The sequence below is a fragment of the Hippoglossus stenolepis genome, chromosome 9 (genome assembly GCF_022539355.2).
Source record: "Hippoglossus stenolepis isolate QCI-W04-F060 chromosome 9, HSTE1.2, whole genome shotgun sequence".
In the NCBI taxonomy this organism is placed as follows: Eukaryota; Metazoa; Chordata; class Actinopteri; order Pleuronectiformes; family Pleuronectidae; genus Hippoglossus; species Hippoglossus stenolepis.
This window is the reverse complement of record NC_061491.1, coordinates 17,433,897-17,448,993: the sequence shown is the minus strand read 5'-3', so window position 1 is coordinate 17,448,993 and position 15,097 is coordinate 17,433,897. Positions and strand designations below refer to the sequence as shown.

Genomic DNA, 15,097 nt, shown 5'->3' with positions numbered 1-15,097 from the left:
TTGCAGTTTCGACTCAGAACAAATGTGCAAACACACACCAGCATATAGGCATGCTTCTACGTGTCAGAGCCGTTAGCTTGCAGTGCAGAGGTCACCCCGCGGGGTCAGAGTATCATTCTTATGTTTCAGCTTTAGAAGAGATCCTCTGTTACACACTGAATGGACTCTGTGAATAGTGTCTTCCGATAGATGGAGAGGGAGATGGTTGCACTCATGAAAGAAGGAGAAAGAGAAGAAGAGAAACACGAAGAAGAAAAAAAGTCTGTATATGTGAAGGGTTGTGTGGTGGGTGAGAGGAAATGAGCTTTCATGTTTTCAGATAGCAGGAAGATAAGGATCTTAATGATGTTGTTAGGGTAACTGTGTGTGTGTGTGTGTGTGTGTGTGTGTGTGTGTGTGTGTGTGTGTGTGTGTGTGTGTGTGTGTGTGTGTGTGTGTGTGTGTGTGTGTGTGTGTGTGTGTGTGTGTGTGTGTGTGTGTGTGTGTGTGTGTGTGTGTGAGAAATGTGCGCTAGTATTTGGCCACATGCACACATGTATATATGTGGTGAATGAGTGTGAATACTTGTGTTGGAGCGTTGTGAGTGTGAGTCTAAATGAATGCGTGTTTTGTGTGTTCGGTATGTCTGTTTCTGTCAGAACATAAAGGGTCCATGGTGGTCATATGAGAACCTGCACTGAACTCAAGGATCCCCGAATAGTGGACGCTCTATATTTGGGAGCTGGACCGAGGCTGCTGACCCTAACACTGACCCCACACCTGCCCTGTGTGTGTGTGTGTGTGGGTCTGTCTGTGGGTCTGTGTGTGTATCTGTAAGGCTTCTTTTGAAGACAGATTCAGACTAAAGACTTTAATTTGCAACAGCTTTTCCTATTGGGAATAAATGCTGTGCCAATGGTGTAAAAGCTAATTGTTTTGTTTCGGTCAGTGAAGAGTACATTAGGTCTCTAAGAAATCAATGCAATTCTATGTAATGTCCCCAGAAGTGACCTGTGACTGTGTGTGTATCCCTCTTCTTTTCTTTCATGTCCCCTAATGCCTCATGCTTCGGTGTGTTTGTGCTTCTGAGTGAGCACCTGTGTCGTCAGTATCCCTTATTGCCATGGAAAGTTACTTTCAAGTTTAATACATCTCATAGTGTGTAGTGAATTCTTTGGACTGGGCTTATAAACATTTTTAAAGATACATTTTAAAGATAGTATTTAAAGATAAAAAAATACTGCGAGAAAAAAAGATAACTTTTTAACTTGTGCAGTTGAGGTCAAATACTTCTTCCCATATTTATACTAAAAAGTATAAAAGGCAAATCTTCCAAACATAAAATAAAAGTGGTATTTGTTACTATCAGTAGTTTTTTTAATGGAGCCTGTTATTGAGCATAAAATCTCAAATTGATAAACAAACCTATACCAGCTTCAGGCGGAGCTCATTCATTCTTTAACCTAAACCTAAATAGACTAATGAAGTTATGTCAAATTCAATTATGTTAGCTGTGAAGAGTTATTGAATTAAAAGCTTAATTAATTTACAATGTGAGATTTTTACATTGCAGTTTCAGATATATCCTGATGTTTATTTGTATCATTCATTAATTCACCATATTGAAGATGCCTCTATTTTTGTAGGGTCGGCAAGTGGGCTCTTACTTTTTTGTTGTTTTTCCTTTAAAGTTAAAAATAAAGTTTGACCGTCTGTAGCCTTTGACTCTGCGCCTGCGTGAGCAATTACTATCAGCAAATGCATGACCAGTCTTTATGTTCTTGTTCCGTATTTAGGTCTCAGGGTTCAGGGGTCATGGGGGTCGGGAGGCAGTATGAATGACTGCCTGTTATCAGGTGGCAAACAAAAGAATATGTGTGTGTGTGTGTGTGTGTGTGCGTGTGTGTCTGCTTGTATTTAAGAAACAGACACAGGAAACAAAGATTGACAGAAGGAAAGAGACAGTGTAGGGAGGGATTGTGAGATGTGGAAATATAAACAAACAGGAGACAGAAACACTGTCTTGACTGGAATCTCACAGACAACCTTTTTTTTCCCCCATACATTTTTCAACATACTGAATTTCCTTCGTTCTGTCAAGGATTTCACATTTTCTTCTCTCACTCTTGAGAAGCTTTTAGAGTTGCTGTCTTCATATTGACTGATTTAACAACCCTTAAATAATAAATAATAACTAACAAAATGCAAGAGCTGTCAAGAAAATGGTTTACGATGGATATTTTTATTAAAAGTGTAAAAATCTTTTGACATTTAATGAAATTAGCACGGCGAAGAATTTAAAGATGAAAATATGAGCCTCGATCCTATAGCTTAATTAAATATCGATATAAATACAATTGTGTGGATTAAATGTCTTATGCTTCTGATCATTTTTCTCTTTTCATGGAATCAAACCCCTTTTTGTAAATAGGAGTAATGCGTAAACCAAACACAAGATAACGAAACAAAAGAAGTGATAAAAACGTAAATTCAGACTTTTCTCTCTGCTCCACCCAGTTCCGTTTTTGACCTTCTCAGTTTCTCCTCCCAGATTCAAAATCACGGGTCCTCTTTTGTATTTCTCCCTCTTTATTCCCTTTCTTCCTCTCTCCATTTTTTCCCTATCTCCCAGCCCCTTCACCCCCCTCTTGTCATCGGTTTTTCTCCCTCATTTCAGACTCCCCCTTTCTTCTCCCTGCTAATTGCCACCTCGTTGGAGCATCCCGGGAGCTGGGAGCTCATTAATTGGTGAAGAGGAGACAGGTGGCGCCACTATGTTGTGATGCTTCTTGTTAGTTGTGTGTGTCAGTTTATTGTGTTCATGTTGTGTTTGTGAATGCACGTTTGTTTTCACGGGGCTTGTTTTGTGTGTATTTATATTTCTATAAGCTCTTGTGTGCGTGCGTGCATGTGTGTGTATGATTCCTGTATTGCATGAGACTGTGTGTGGGTGCGTGTCCGTGTACAAATGAGTGTGTGCGGTGCCCCTGCTTGTTAGAGGCGCGGAGCCCCTTCTCACTGTAATCTCTTTGTTTATGCAGTGCGAAAAGGGCCTGGCGGGGGCATGAACTCCCCACGCTCTTATCCCACTGCGCCACTCACCCCTAGTAGACCCTCATGCCCCCCCCCCGCCACCAGTCCGACACCCTGCTTTGCTCCCATCACCTCCCCCATCCAATTCAGCTCCTGCCCAACACTGTCCTCCCTCTGTTTGCCCGTTGTCCCTCCTTCCTGTCTGACTTTGTTAACATCAGAAACTTAAGCTGTACATTCTGCGAGAGGTCAGCAAAGATGCACCAAACGATTCCGGAGGACAGCGTGTCCCTGGGTGACTGCTGAAATCTGAAATGTAGTGTCAAAATTACTCGTGATTACTTACACAAAAAAGTTTTTGATAAATTCTAATCACTCTGCAGCAATGTTTCAATGATTTGTTACTTTACTTTCATTATGGAGCCCAGATGCATCAAAATACCTTTTAAACAACTTCAAACGCTCTAAAAATTCACATTGAGAAACATGCTGACCATCTAGTTCTCAATATGCTAACTGCCAAGCCACAACCCAAGCCCCTAAACTCTAAGCTAGCATCTATCTTGCAGGGCACTTTCACACCTGCCTTGTTTGGTCCAGACCTTCAGATTTTTCAGTTTAATCCGAACCAAAATAGCTCACTATGTGTGAAAGGTGCCTCGGACCTTGGCCCACGCTAATGGAACCAAAACTTAGTCTGACCGAAAGAGGTCGTCTTGGTCCGCATCAAAACAAAAGCCATGGTTCCGATTGTTTGCAGCGTGAAAAATTTGTTTTGATAGTTTGGTATTTTGCTCCAGTCTCAGGAAGTTGCTAGAAAAAGAAGCAGCTCAAAGAATTGCTCGCAGCCTTTGCCTCAGACGATGCAATGTTTGAATGACCAGCACGTTCATTTTGCTGTTCGTAATGCCATAATGGAATTACAGTGGCAACGAAGTGAACCAGTTCATTCATTTTCTCCATTCAAACAGAAAGACAAGGTTTTTTCTGTGGTCCATTCAAAAAAGCTAGCTAACACACTAGCCAAATTGACAACACGCCGACATCAGACGCACGTCGGACTTAACAACCAATCAATGTCAAGTATAGGTAGATGTAGCCCACATAGGGGATGACAACAGGACGTACGTATAATATACAAACTTATTCATTACGCTTGCTAAAATACAATGTGAAACTGAAACTGGATCAAATATAAACAATGTAACAAAGACATGAAGCTTGGTCAAGACTTTCAGACCTGGTAAAACTCCTGGTAAAACTCCTGGTAAAACTCCTGGTAAAACTCCTGGTAAAACTCCTGGTAAAATTCCTGGTAAAACGGTGAACAGGCTGAGCCCCCCAACGTCAAAATATCACAACATTACAGGGATTTGTATTTGTAACTGAATTACTGGATTTCAAATGACTAAAAATAATCAGATTACACTAGTTACTAATATTCATTTCTTCTCCTATCGTCAAAGTGCTCGCTAGTGGTCACTGGTGTGCTTCACGCTATGAGATCAGTGCCAACAGAAATTATTTTTAAATTCAATAAATTGGAATTTGTTATGCACTTTTTAGATTTAACTAAGTAAGAAGAAGACAATTAAGAAGACAATTGAATGACTGTTTGAAATGAACAGGTTCCAACTGAATTTAGTTCTATTTATTAAGATTCATTATTCTAAGGTGAATCTACTGTTGCTCTCTCCTGCCTGCTCTTCTCTCCTCTGCCCCCATCTTTTCTCCGCAGTGCCTGATTTAATTAAATCACAGACTTATTCTCTGCCGTGGTTCGGGCCCTCACCTCTAACCTCTCACATAGCCCTCGTTTGAAGTGTTCAGTACGGCGCTCTGTTCACTAGCTGGCAGTACGTATGTGATTGTTTGGTAAAGTCTATGAAACAGAACAATAACAAAGCACCAGTGTTTTGCCTAACAGATGGTATTATCGCCTGGTCAAATGGTGGCCTTTTGGCAGGTCGAGAGGAGCTGGTGTCGTGGGCAATGGTGTGTGAATAAGCTGGTGTGTGTGAGAGCGTGTTTGTGCGTCTGGGCCGGTGTGTGTTTGTGCGTCTGGGCCGGTGTGTGTCCGTGTGTTCACGCAGGTGTGGGGGTCACAGGCGGTTTGTAGGTCAGCCTCCTGCCCCAGGTGTCACCTCGCACTGTTTGGCCCTTAACAGCCACCGTAACAGTTCTCTTCTCTTCTCTTCTCTTCTCTTCTCAAAGCTGAAATAATCAAGATAAGCACTCAGTATCTATTTTTAAGATATTTAAATTTATTTTCTAATAATTGTTCTTCATGTTTTCAATATCTTCTAGTTAGTTCATCACAAAACATGTTGATCATTCAGAATTTAGATTTTTATTTTCAGAGCCGTAAAAATTTCAAGTGATGCTTATACTTATCCTTAACGCACACGACTGTCAGGAGGCAAGTGTAGGAATTGAAATAAATATTGCTTTGGTGTGTGCGTGTGTGTGAACGTGAGTGTGTGTGTGAGCGTGCTGTGTGTGTATAAGACACAGAGAGAGAGAGAGAGAGCAGGAGAAAGCGACAGTGAATAGGAGCAGCAATGGTATGAAAGGTTTTATTGGGCCACGCTATTCTTGGCTGTATAGGAACAGTTGTCATTGGCCGTGGAAACATGTGTAGCTCTTTTATTAGCGTAAGCTCCCACTTTCGGTGGTCCTCCCCTCATTGTCAAAACCAAATTAGATTGACATGGTGAATTGGAAACATCAGAACGCTTGTGCATCAGTGCCCTGTGGCATCGCAGAAAGATCCTCATCAACATCAACCGCTTAAGAGATTTAGATTATTTGTTACATCTATAAACACTCTTATCCTCTTGTTTGTAGTGTAGCTGCTGGCTGAGCACCTCAGAGAGGCTTTAGCTCCGAACTGAGGCAGTGACAGATCAACAAAAACAATGCAGGTCTCTTGCAATAATTTCACCTCATGACAGGCATGTGCCTCTTCCGCAGCTGAACTCCTGTTGAACTGTTTGATGCCTTTCTGTTCACAAATCTTCCCTGTTTACTCCTCTTTGTTTTTTTGGTAGTTTGATCCATGTGTCAAACCCTGAATTTTCAGTATAGATTTTTAAGTTGACAGTAGGAATGTTATTATTTAGATTATTATAACACCATGTTACCAAGGTGAAAGATGAATTGTTGTTGCAAATATTTGTGACCCAACTTTTTATCCAGCAAAACCAATATGAATGCCCTACAGTTAGTCTCAGATCTGTCCTCAATGCAACTGCTTCTTCTGCCCTGTTCGGGCCAGACACACAGACTGCACATGACTATAAGATTTAGTCCTGTCCATAGTAAGAGGCTACACTTGCACCACTGCACTTTACACCAAGGTTAAGTCATTTACTGATGTGTTGAAGGTGTGCAGGTTGTTGTTTCCTCCAAAAGATGCTCATAAATTCACACTTTATTCTATTTTAACTAGTGGTGCACCGATGTATCGGCCGTATATCGGTAGCGGCCGATATTCGCCTCGTTTACTGCCATCGGCGTATCGGTAATAAACTTGACTTTCACCGATAACATTGGCCGATGTTCATTGGTATGTTTTCTGCAGCCTGCCAATCTGGCATCCAGATTATGGTACACTGACGCCGGGTTTACACCGGGCGCTGAAGCGCCGCAGCGCAGCGCCAAGGAAAGCCAGCGCCTCCCATCCACCCCCTGTTAAACCTTTGTGCGGTTCACATGGGCTGCGAAGCGCCGCGCCAGCGCCCTTCACCGATGGTTTCGGCGTGCGAGCGAGCGTATCGCGCCAGGAAACAGACTGAAAAATGATTTTAAACGATATAAATGACATATTTTATATGATATAAATGATCAAATATGCATCCCATACTTTGTATTCCCCTTCTGTTGTCCTGGAGTTTTAATTTTCCCAATTTTCCCAATCACATAATTAAATGTCCCCCTCTGCCCATCCACTACAGCCACACAAGCAGTCATATAGATAAAAAGAGAGAGGGGGCTAAAGGCTTGCTTGGAGAATCATTTACCCCGACACCCGACATTGAACGGGTTACATACAACAACAAGCGGAGAACCGCGGGCTGACCGACGCGGAGAAATGCGGGTCAAGCGCGCAGGCGAGAATAACGCTGCGCGGCGCGGGGCGGCGCTTCAGCGCCCGGTGTAAACCCGGCGTTACACACCAAGAAGGCCACATGCAAGTAATAAACAAATATCGGTATCGGCTATCGGCTAGATTGTTGTTTTAAATATCGGTATCGGTATCGGCCAAGAATTTCCATATCGGTGCATCCCTAATTTTAACCCAAGATTCTAAAACAAATTTTCGATCAATGTGGTTTTACCTATGTTTTTTTAGTTATCAGACATTCAGATCTTGAGTAAATCAAGTGATTGAAAAGCATCTATGGCCACCTGTAAGGACGCTAATGTCACTAAACTGAATAAAATGCTGAGATGCACCGTTCACTTACATTATGTCCCGTATCCAATCAGCAGTGTTGCATTGAGATATTCTGCACGACACACAGCCTCATAAACACCTCCAAACTAACAGTAAACTCCAGTCAGAGCTGCCGCAGATATTCTGTGTGACAGATGGAAAGACAGGCGGGGGTCAGTCGTCGTGGGGAGGACAAAAACAAATGTTGGTGGGTGGCTGCAGATCGTGATCCTCAGATATTTGGTGAGCTGTTGCAGATACATGCCTCAGCAAAGTAGGCAGGCAAAAGATCTCACGAAGCAGGTGACATCTCGCTCCTTTTTTTTCTTCTGCTCCCACGCAGGAAGTAGCAGCCACACTACTCTTCTGTGTTCTGTTCGTGTTTCCTTGAAGGGACATTTTTAACATTCCACCCTTTTGGCCAAACGTTTCCCTCTTTAACAACCTTAACCTCTGTTCTTCACAGGGGGCCAAATTGATTTGGCTTCTCCTTGACTAAAACACTGTGTGTGCGCGTGTGTGTGTGTACTCTTTTCAGAAATATGTAAAAGGTATTTCCCAGCATTCAGCAACAAATCCCTTAAACCGTCTGCATTTGATGTGATATATGCAACCTCATAACTTATTTATGACACTACAAATACTTAAATAGTCAATCTGAGCCTTTAATTTGTGGTTGTACTTTACCCTCTGTGTGCCTGCGAGCAAAGTAACACGATATCAGTGGCATAGAACTATAGAAAACATTTGTATTCGCCAGATGGCTCGAGGGAAAACAGCCATTCCATTTGGTTATACAGTAAAGCAATTACCAGTAAGTGCAATATTTATGACATCATGATCACAGAGGTGGATTTCTGATTATTCCCACTTTTGTTGTACCTTTCCCAAACCACGCCCACCCCTGTCAGTGATTTTATGGTGGTCGTAAAGTGATACAGTGAGTGGTTTCACAATGACAATAACAAGCTGTAAAATTCATTCGCAGTCTATCATTAGGCCTTCATTAAGTTTAAATGGCTCGACACCTATGTGTGTGTGTGTGTGTGTGTGTGTGTGTGTGTGTGTGTGTGATCATGTTTCATTGGCAAACTAAAGCTTTTAGACCCCACTGTATGTGTGTGTATATATGTTGCAATAGAGAAGGACAAAAGGACAAAGGAAAAGAAAAGACATTTGTTTTCTTTAACCTCTGTGTTTATGTTAATTTGTTGGCCGAGGCCTTTGAAAGTGTATACATACATTAGCAGTGTATGAGAGAAACTACAGGGAGCCAAGGGGATTATGTTTCCATCTTGTCTGTCTGTTAGTTGGCAGGATTATGCAAAAAACTACTCCATGGATTACCACAGCCTTTGGTGGAGGGATGTCAGGGAAGAAATTGTCACTTTTTCTTAACATTGTGAGATGGAGCTCTTTTTAAAAAATAAATAAATCATGGATCCTTCTTTTTTTAAATCAGACATGTTTAAGGGACTGATATTTAGGAGTGTGTGCAATTTGGTGCAGCTCCTGTTGGGCCTCTGCGGAGGTGAGTGCCATTCGGGATTTAAAAATACAGTGATGTGGGTGTGTGAATGGTGGTAGGGTTAGCAACCACAACATGTTTCATATATTTCTGTATTTTAGTCTGAGTGTGTGATGCATCATATCACAGATATAAAACTGTGAGTCAATTTTGTAATGTAAGAAATTTAAATTAACTTTTTTACTGACTCAAATTCAATTTGACACAAATTTATAAGCTAGGCAGGAATATGGTTCTTTACAGACTCGAGAAAGAGAATTTTCTATATATAACCATGTTTTTTCTTTCACTCGAGTGTTTTATAATTCATATTTTGATGCCTGTTTTCACTTTTAAATCATCCCACCTCAATGTTTGTGAGAAATGATTTGCAAGCAGTGGTGGTGAGGGATGTTCTCCAAAGGTGAGAGGTCAATAAAGAACAAATCGGTGTTGGGGTCAGAGGTGAACCTGACAGACGTCTTCTCTGTCACCGATTCATCATCGTTCCTCTCCCCGCTCTGTGTCATCCCTTGTTTTCGCTCTTCGGTTACTTGGCTCGGCGGTTGAGTTGTGTGTTTGTGATGGGAGTGCAGCTGAAAGCGTCGGTGGGCCTCGAGGCTGAGGTCGACTGCAGCTCGGGTTGAAAAGGTTTAACACTCTACACATGCAGCCCTTTGACTCCATATTTCACCATCACGCTCTTTTTCTTCCACACTCCACCCCTCGCACATTCCTCGTGGAACCGTTTTTCATGCACTCCCTGCTTCCCTCCATCCATAAATCTTTTACACCTACTGCTTCAAGATCCCTCAAAGCTATTTTTTACTGTTTACATTTATTTCTAGGTTATTGGATCATTTGTGGCTTTGTCGTAGACCTAAACAAAAGAATGCTTCCTCTGCTGTATTTGTCGTCACAACGCAGCAGAGCAGTTAATGGTACAAATGGATTGTAATAGGAAGAGGAACTCGTCCTGTATCTCTCACCCACATCTACAACCCCACTCCCATACACCCACACGTTCTCTCGTTCTTCCTCTCTTCCCGTGCAGGCAGAAGGGATTGTTATGTAAACCAGGCGATGAATGGTAGTGAATGGATAGATTTAAAGCAGATTATGTTAAACTGCTTGTTAGTTTAAAGGCATGTTGAAGTGAATGGATGGGGATTAGCAGATGTGCTGCTGTGCCACAGAGGTGTTTCTCTAAAACGGACTTAATCTCCCGTTTTAAATTGGTTCACACATCAGAAGAAGGATAAATGCTTCTAAAAGGGAACCAGGGAAATAAGGTGGTCTTTTAAATCCCCTGGCACAGATGGAAACAGTGCATTTAAATAAATATGTCAGAATCTGAAGCCACTAGTGTGCCAAGGGTATAGGTTTAGGGGAAAGGAGTCGCTTTGTGGTTTTACAAAAGAAGATCACAGTGGTTGCTGGTTGACATATAAAATGTTGACGTTTTGGAGGAACAGCAGCTGCTAACATGAAATCTTTGCCACCACGGCAAGAAAGAAAACCAATAACAGGGTTTTGCTACGTTCGTTTTGCAGCGACGGCCTCGGATCTAGCATTAGCCGACAATTAGGTGTCACTTTCCTGTGAAAACTGTGGTATGTAAAAACATCCGCTTTTTCTTAATAGTACCCATGGATAATCTAACGTCGGACAGTTTCAAAAAAGTCAAAGATCAACGCAGCAAAAACAGATCTTGTCCTCCTAGTCAAAACCTGGTGCCTACATTGCCCACAATGCAACCTGACCACCAATGATTTGGGCAGAAATGTGGGCGTGTTGCTAGTAGAGGCGAATACAGCCTGAAGCTGCTGTAGCCACAAATTAGCAGCTTTGAGACAAGCACTGAAATTCGGAGATCCGCTGTAGTTTCTCCACAGGGGCTGTATGTGTGAACACAAATGGCGGAGTGAGAGCCTCCGGACTTGCTGCAGACTTTCTCCATTTGGCCGGCTATAAAGTCCACACGTTTAGAACTCAGAAAAACACTTATTTTCAGCTTCATTACAATGCATTTTCACATAATCTTACTTATTTTTAATTGATTTGGGTTCATTTTTGCTCAACAGGCGTGAACATTTTCTCAAACAAAAATAAAAGAAACATTTTTCCACTTAAACATGTCAATGTTTGCACATGCATGGTTTTCACTGGTCAACGTTTTCCCAATCCTATTATTCTAATTTCACAGATCAGAAAGTATTTTTCATTTCACTGCTACACTCTTATCGACCACATTTAGCTTCCTGCTGAAAGGCAGCTCTTGTGTCTTTCAAGTGTTGACACTGAAAGCTGCTGACGTGTGAATTTGTTGTGTTATGACAGCGTGTCAAAAATGATAAATACAACTAGCGTAAGAAAAACAGGAAAACATTCTCTAAAAGTGCCATCTTCCTCAGATTCAAGTGTCTGACTAACTTTATTTTTAACCTAAACTCGAAATGTTTTGCATATTGTTTGTCTCTGGGTTTATTTGATCTCCTTGTGATCCCTTGTATGCATCGCTCTGTCCTCCTCTTCCCATCCACTTTCTCTCTCCTCTCTCTGGGCACCGATTCTTGTCACAAAAAGGTCACAGTCTTCCATTAATTATCTCACATCTTTCCATCATTCGTCAGTGATCGCTCCTTTTCTTCTTGTCAGCAACCTTTTCTATCCTCCTCTTTCTCCTTCAGTTTCACTGCTCATCTTTCGCTCGTGACAGTCTCAGCCATTCATCAAAAGCCCAGCATGAGGGTGACACTGTGAAAGACCTGTGTGTGTGTGTGTGTGTGTGTGTGTGTGTGTGTGTGTGTGTGTGTGTGTGTGTGTGTGTGTGTGTGTGTGTGTGTGTGTGTGTGTGTGTGTGTGTGTGTGTGTGTGTGTGTGTGTGTGTGTGTGTGTGTGTAGGGAACCAGTTTAAAATACCTTAAAGTAACTGTTTTAAACGGGGTCGTCCTCCTAATCTGCATATGATATTCTGTCTTCCTGCAAATCACTACATACATTCATTACTCTATCTCTCTCTCAAACACACACTCTCACACACACAAACACACACACGCAACCCACTCACACACACACACCGCTTCACAGCAAGTGAGGATTGGGGGCAAATGCTGTCACAGTTTTTAAAAGGCTTCCCGTGGTTAGACATGCTTGAAATGACATTCTAGTTCACTGGAGGAGGGGAGTGCGAAAAGGAGCGGAGGGGAGAGGGGGAGGGCAGGAAGAGTTATAAAAAAAAAACAGGGGGTGTTGGAATGATGGCAAAGTTTGCGAGTGCGATCGAGGAGGTCAGAGAAAAAAGTGAAAAGGTGAACGGAATAAAACCATAGAAAAATATCAAAATGTTCTTTATTATAGGGCTCATACAGAACATACAGTAGGTTTCCCATACAGACAATTTAGCTGTTTAGTTTATTCTCATACAAGGAAACAATTATCACTACTTAACTTCACCACAGCACAGCTAGATGAGAGTTCTTTTGAGGTTAGAGCAGAGAGCGCATACATTTACCTTTTTAAAGATAATTGTTAAATTGTGCACATATATCCCTGGCTGACCTGCTAATATGTCAACAATCGCTAAAATAAACAATTATTATCATGATTCATTAATTCATTTTCATTTTGATGCAGATCAAATTGAATGAAAAGGAGGAACTGAAATCATATTGTCATACAGTAACTATTTAGCCAATGAACTCAGTACTTAGTTACAGCACCTTTGTGATTACAGCCTCGAGTCTTCCTGGGTAAGACGCAACCACCTATGCACAACTACATTTGGTGATTTTCTGTTGTTCTCTGCATATCTCTTAAGATCGGGTTGGATGGGGACCATCAGTGGACATACATGTTGCAGGTCTCTGTGTGATTTGGTACAAGTGGCTGGGCCACTCGAGGACATTCACATAAGTCGTCCTGAAGGTGCTCCTGCGTTGTCCAAGCTGCCATTTTAGGGATGGTATTGGGCAGGTGATTGGTGGCTCCTGGTTTCCTCCAAACACGACGCTCAGGCTACATCACACACTCGCACATTTATATTTTAAAACTGTAGCAATCGTTGTCCATTTATCAGAAGTTATCTCCATCCGTACTAATACACCTGAAAATGCATATCACACGACTCCGTTGTAAAGGAAGCAGATTGTCTATTTGTAGTTTGTTGCTTAGTTGCCAAACGAGAAACGGTGATAGCTAAAATAAATTAATTTCTTGGTGTTACTGTTGCTGATATTGATTGTCAGCAACATGATCACTGGTAGATCAGGAGGCAAATGTGTGTCATTATTTCCCGGCTTCTGCAAAATATAAAAATGTAAAAATGTGAGGAAGATGAAGAGTAATGCAGTGAATGTTTACATCTTTTATCTTGTTTTAGATCTTATTTCTACTGACAGCGAAGTCAGGTTGGTTTAGTTCTGTGTATTTAGGCCCATGTGGGAAAGAGGCTTCAGAGATCAGGGGAGGATGGTCGACAGAAGGCAAATAGGGCAGGACCAGGGCAGGACTGTTTATTTATGAAGTGATTTTTCCCTTCATCGAGGAGCGAGGGAGCCAGGGCACCTATTGTTTGTCACTAATGAACAACTTGAACGAGTGTGAGAAAGAAAAGAGGTGCAAAGAACAGAGGCGGCAACAAACGAGACAGATTAACATGGAAACAAAAACTGTCTGCCCTGTCTACTTAACCTCAAAACTTCTCAAATCAGCATCATGTGTTGGGAAAAACACAGGCTCATTTTGTGCTCCCTCAGGTTTGTAATGCTATTTTGCTAAAAGCAAAGTGTTCCTTACACACACGTACAGTTTTGTCTGCAGGTAAGATGATATATCTCTGGAAAGGAAATGGTCTATTAGAGCGTCTCAGCCCATTTATTTATTAGTATAAAAGCTCCAGGCTGGGGTGATGTAATCCCTAACAGCTCCTACCTGATTTGATAACAGCGCACCGCTCTGTGTAGAGCAGGTTTTCAGAGGTTCTCAAGAATGGTTTCTCATTTTTACAATTTTTGTGGAGCAATAATCAAGAAGAAGGGCAGACTAGAGTTTTCTGTAGCTGCTGTCAGACTTGCACAAAACTGTAACATTTTCATGAAAATATCCGGGGGACTGTATGTGAGAACTCAAATGATCGAGTCAGAACTACTGAACTTCCCTGTGAGAATACAGCAGGAATATTTTTGGGGGGAAATTCACAGTGAGCGAGATGCAGAGCTGTAAGTATTTAGCCTCCTTGTGTATAATCAGCATGAACAATTAGAATCCACTCCGTTTAAGCACACTTGCTCTTAATTAGTTTGCCACTTAAGGCTGTTGGTGAGGACATGCACTCAGGGTTCACTCTGTTGGCAATTAGAGCTTTCCACAAATGCAATCATCATTTATTGATTTTGGTCAGTCAGTCTGGGGTTTTGCCGCCCAATTATCTACAGCATATGCTCCACGGCTCCATTTGATTTAGTAAACAACTTATTCCACTTTCTGCTACTGAACATGAAAAGTGGGAACAGTTGTCTGTAAGCTGTAAGAGGCGCAGAAGCCCACAGATCCTGCTGCGTGTTTTCAATATCCTCCTCACCGTCCTCCTACTTTTCTCCTAAACCCCATCTTGCTCCTGTCTGCTCCCTGCCCCTGTTTTCTGTCCACCCGTGTCCTCCCTCCCCGTGTGTGTGTGTGTGTGTGTGTGTGTGTGTGTGTGTGTGTGTGTGTGTGTGTGTGTGTGTGTGTGTGTGTGTGTGTGTGTGTGTGTGTGTGTGTGTGTGTGTGTGTGTGTGTGTGTGTGTGTGTGTGTGTGTGTGTGTGTGTGTGTGTGTGTGTGTGTGTGTGAGAGAGTAAAGGATTGGGTCAGCCCTCCCTACAGTGAAGTAAACTCCCCTTTTTTCCCTCTCTCTCTCTCTCTCAGCTGGGCTGCTACTGTCAGAAGGGTTTGAGGACAATCAACTGCAACTGCTGCTGCTGCTGGTGTGTTTTGTGTGGTGTGGACTTTCTCACGTTGCTGTCGGACACACACACACGCACACACACACATACAGGAGCTTACATGCCCAGTACTCCCACCCCCACCTCACCCACCCACACACACACACACATACTCTCCCCCTGTCTCTCTCCCTCTCCCCCTCCCTCTCTGGCACACA

At 42.3% G+C, this 15,097-nt stretch overlaps 1 long non-coding RNA gene across 1 annotated transcript in view; it reads left to right on the top strand.

Annotated features, from left to right (window-relative positions):
• Positions 1-15,032, top strand: part of LOC118115392 — a 47,432-nt gene extending 32,400 nt beyond the window's left edge. The window contains exon 3 of the long non-coding RNA XR_004697555.2: positions 14,863-15,032. This is a non-coding gene — a long non-coding RNA (uncharacterized LOC118115392). The remainder of the gene's footprint in view (positions 1-14,862) is intronic.
• Positions 15,033-15,097: the final 65 nt, after the last annotated feature.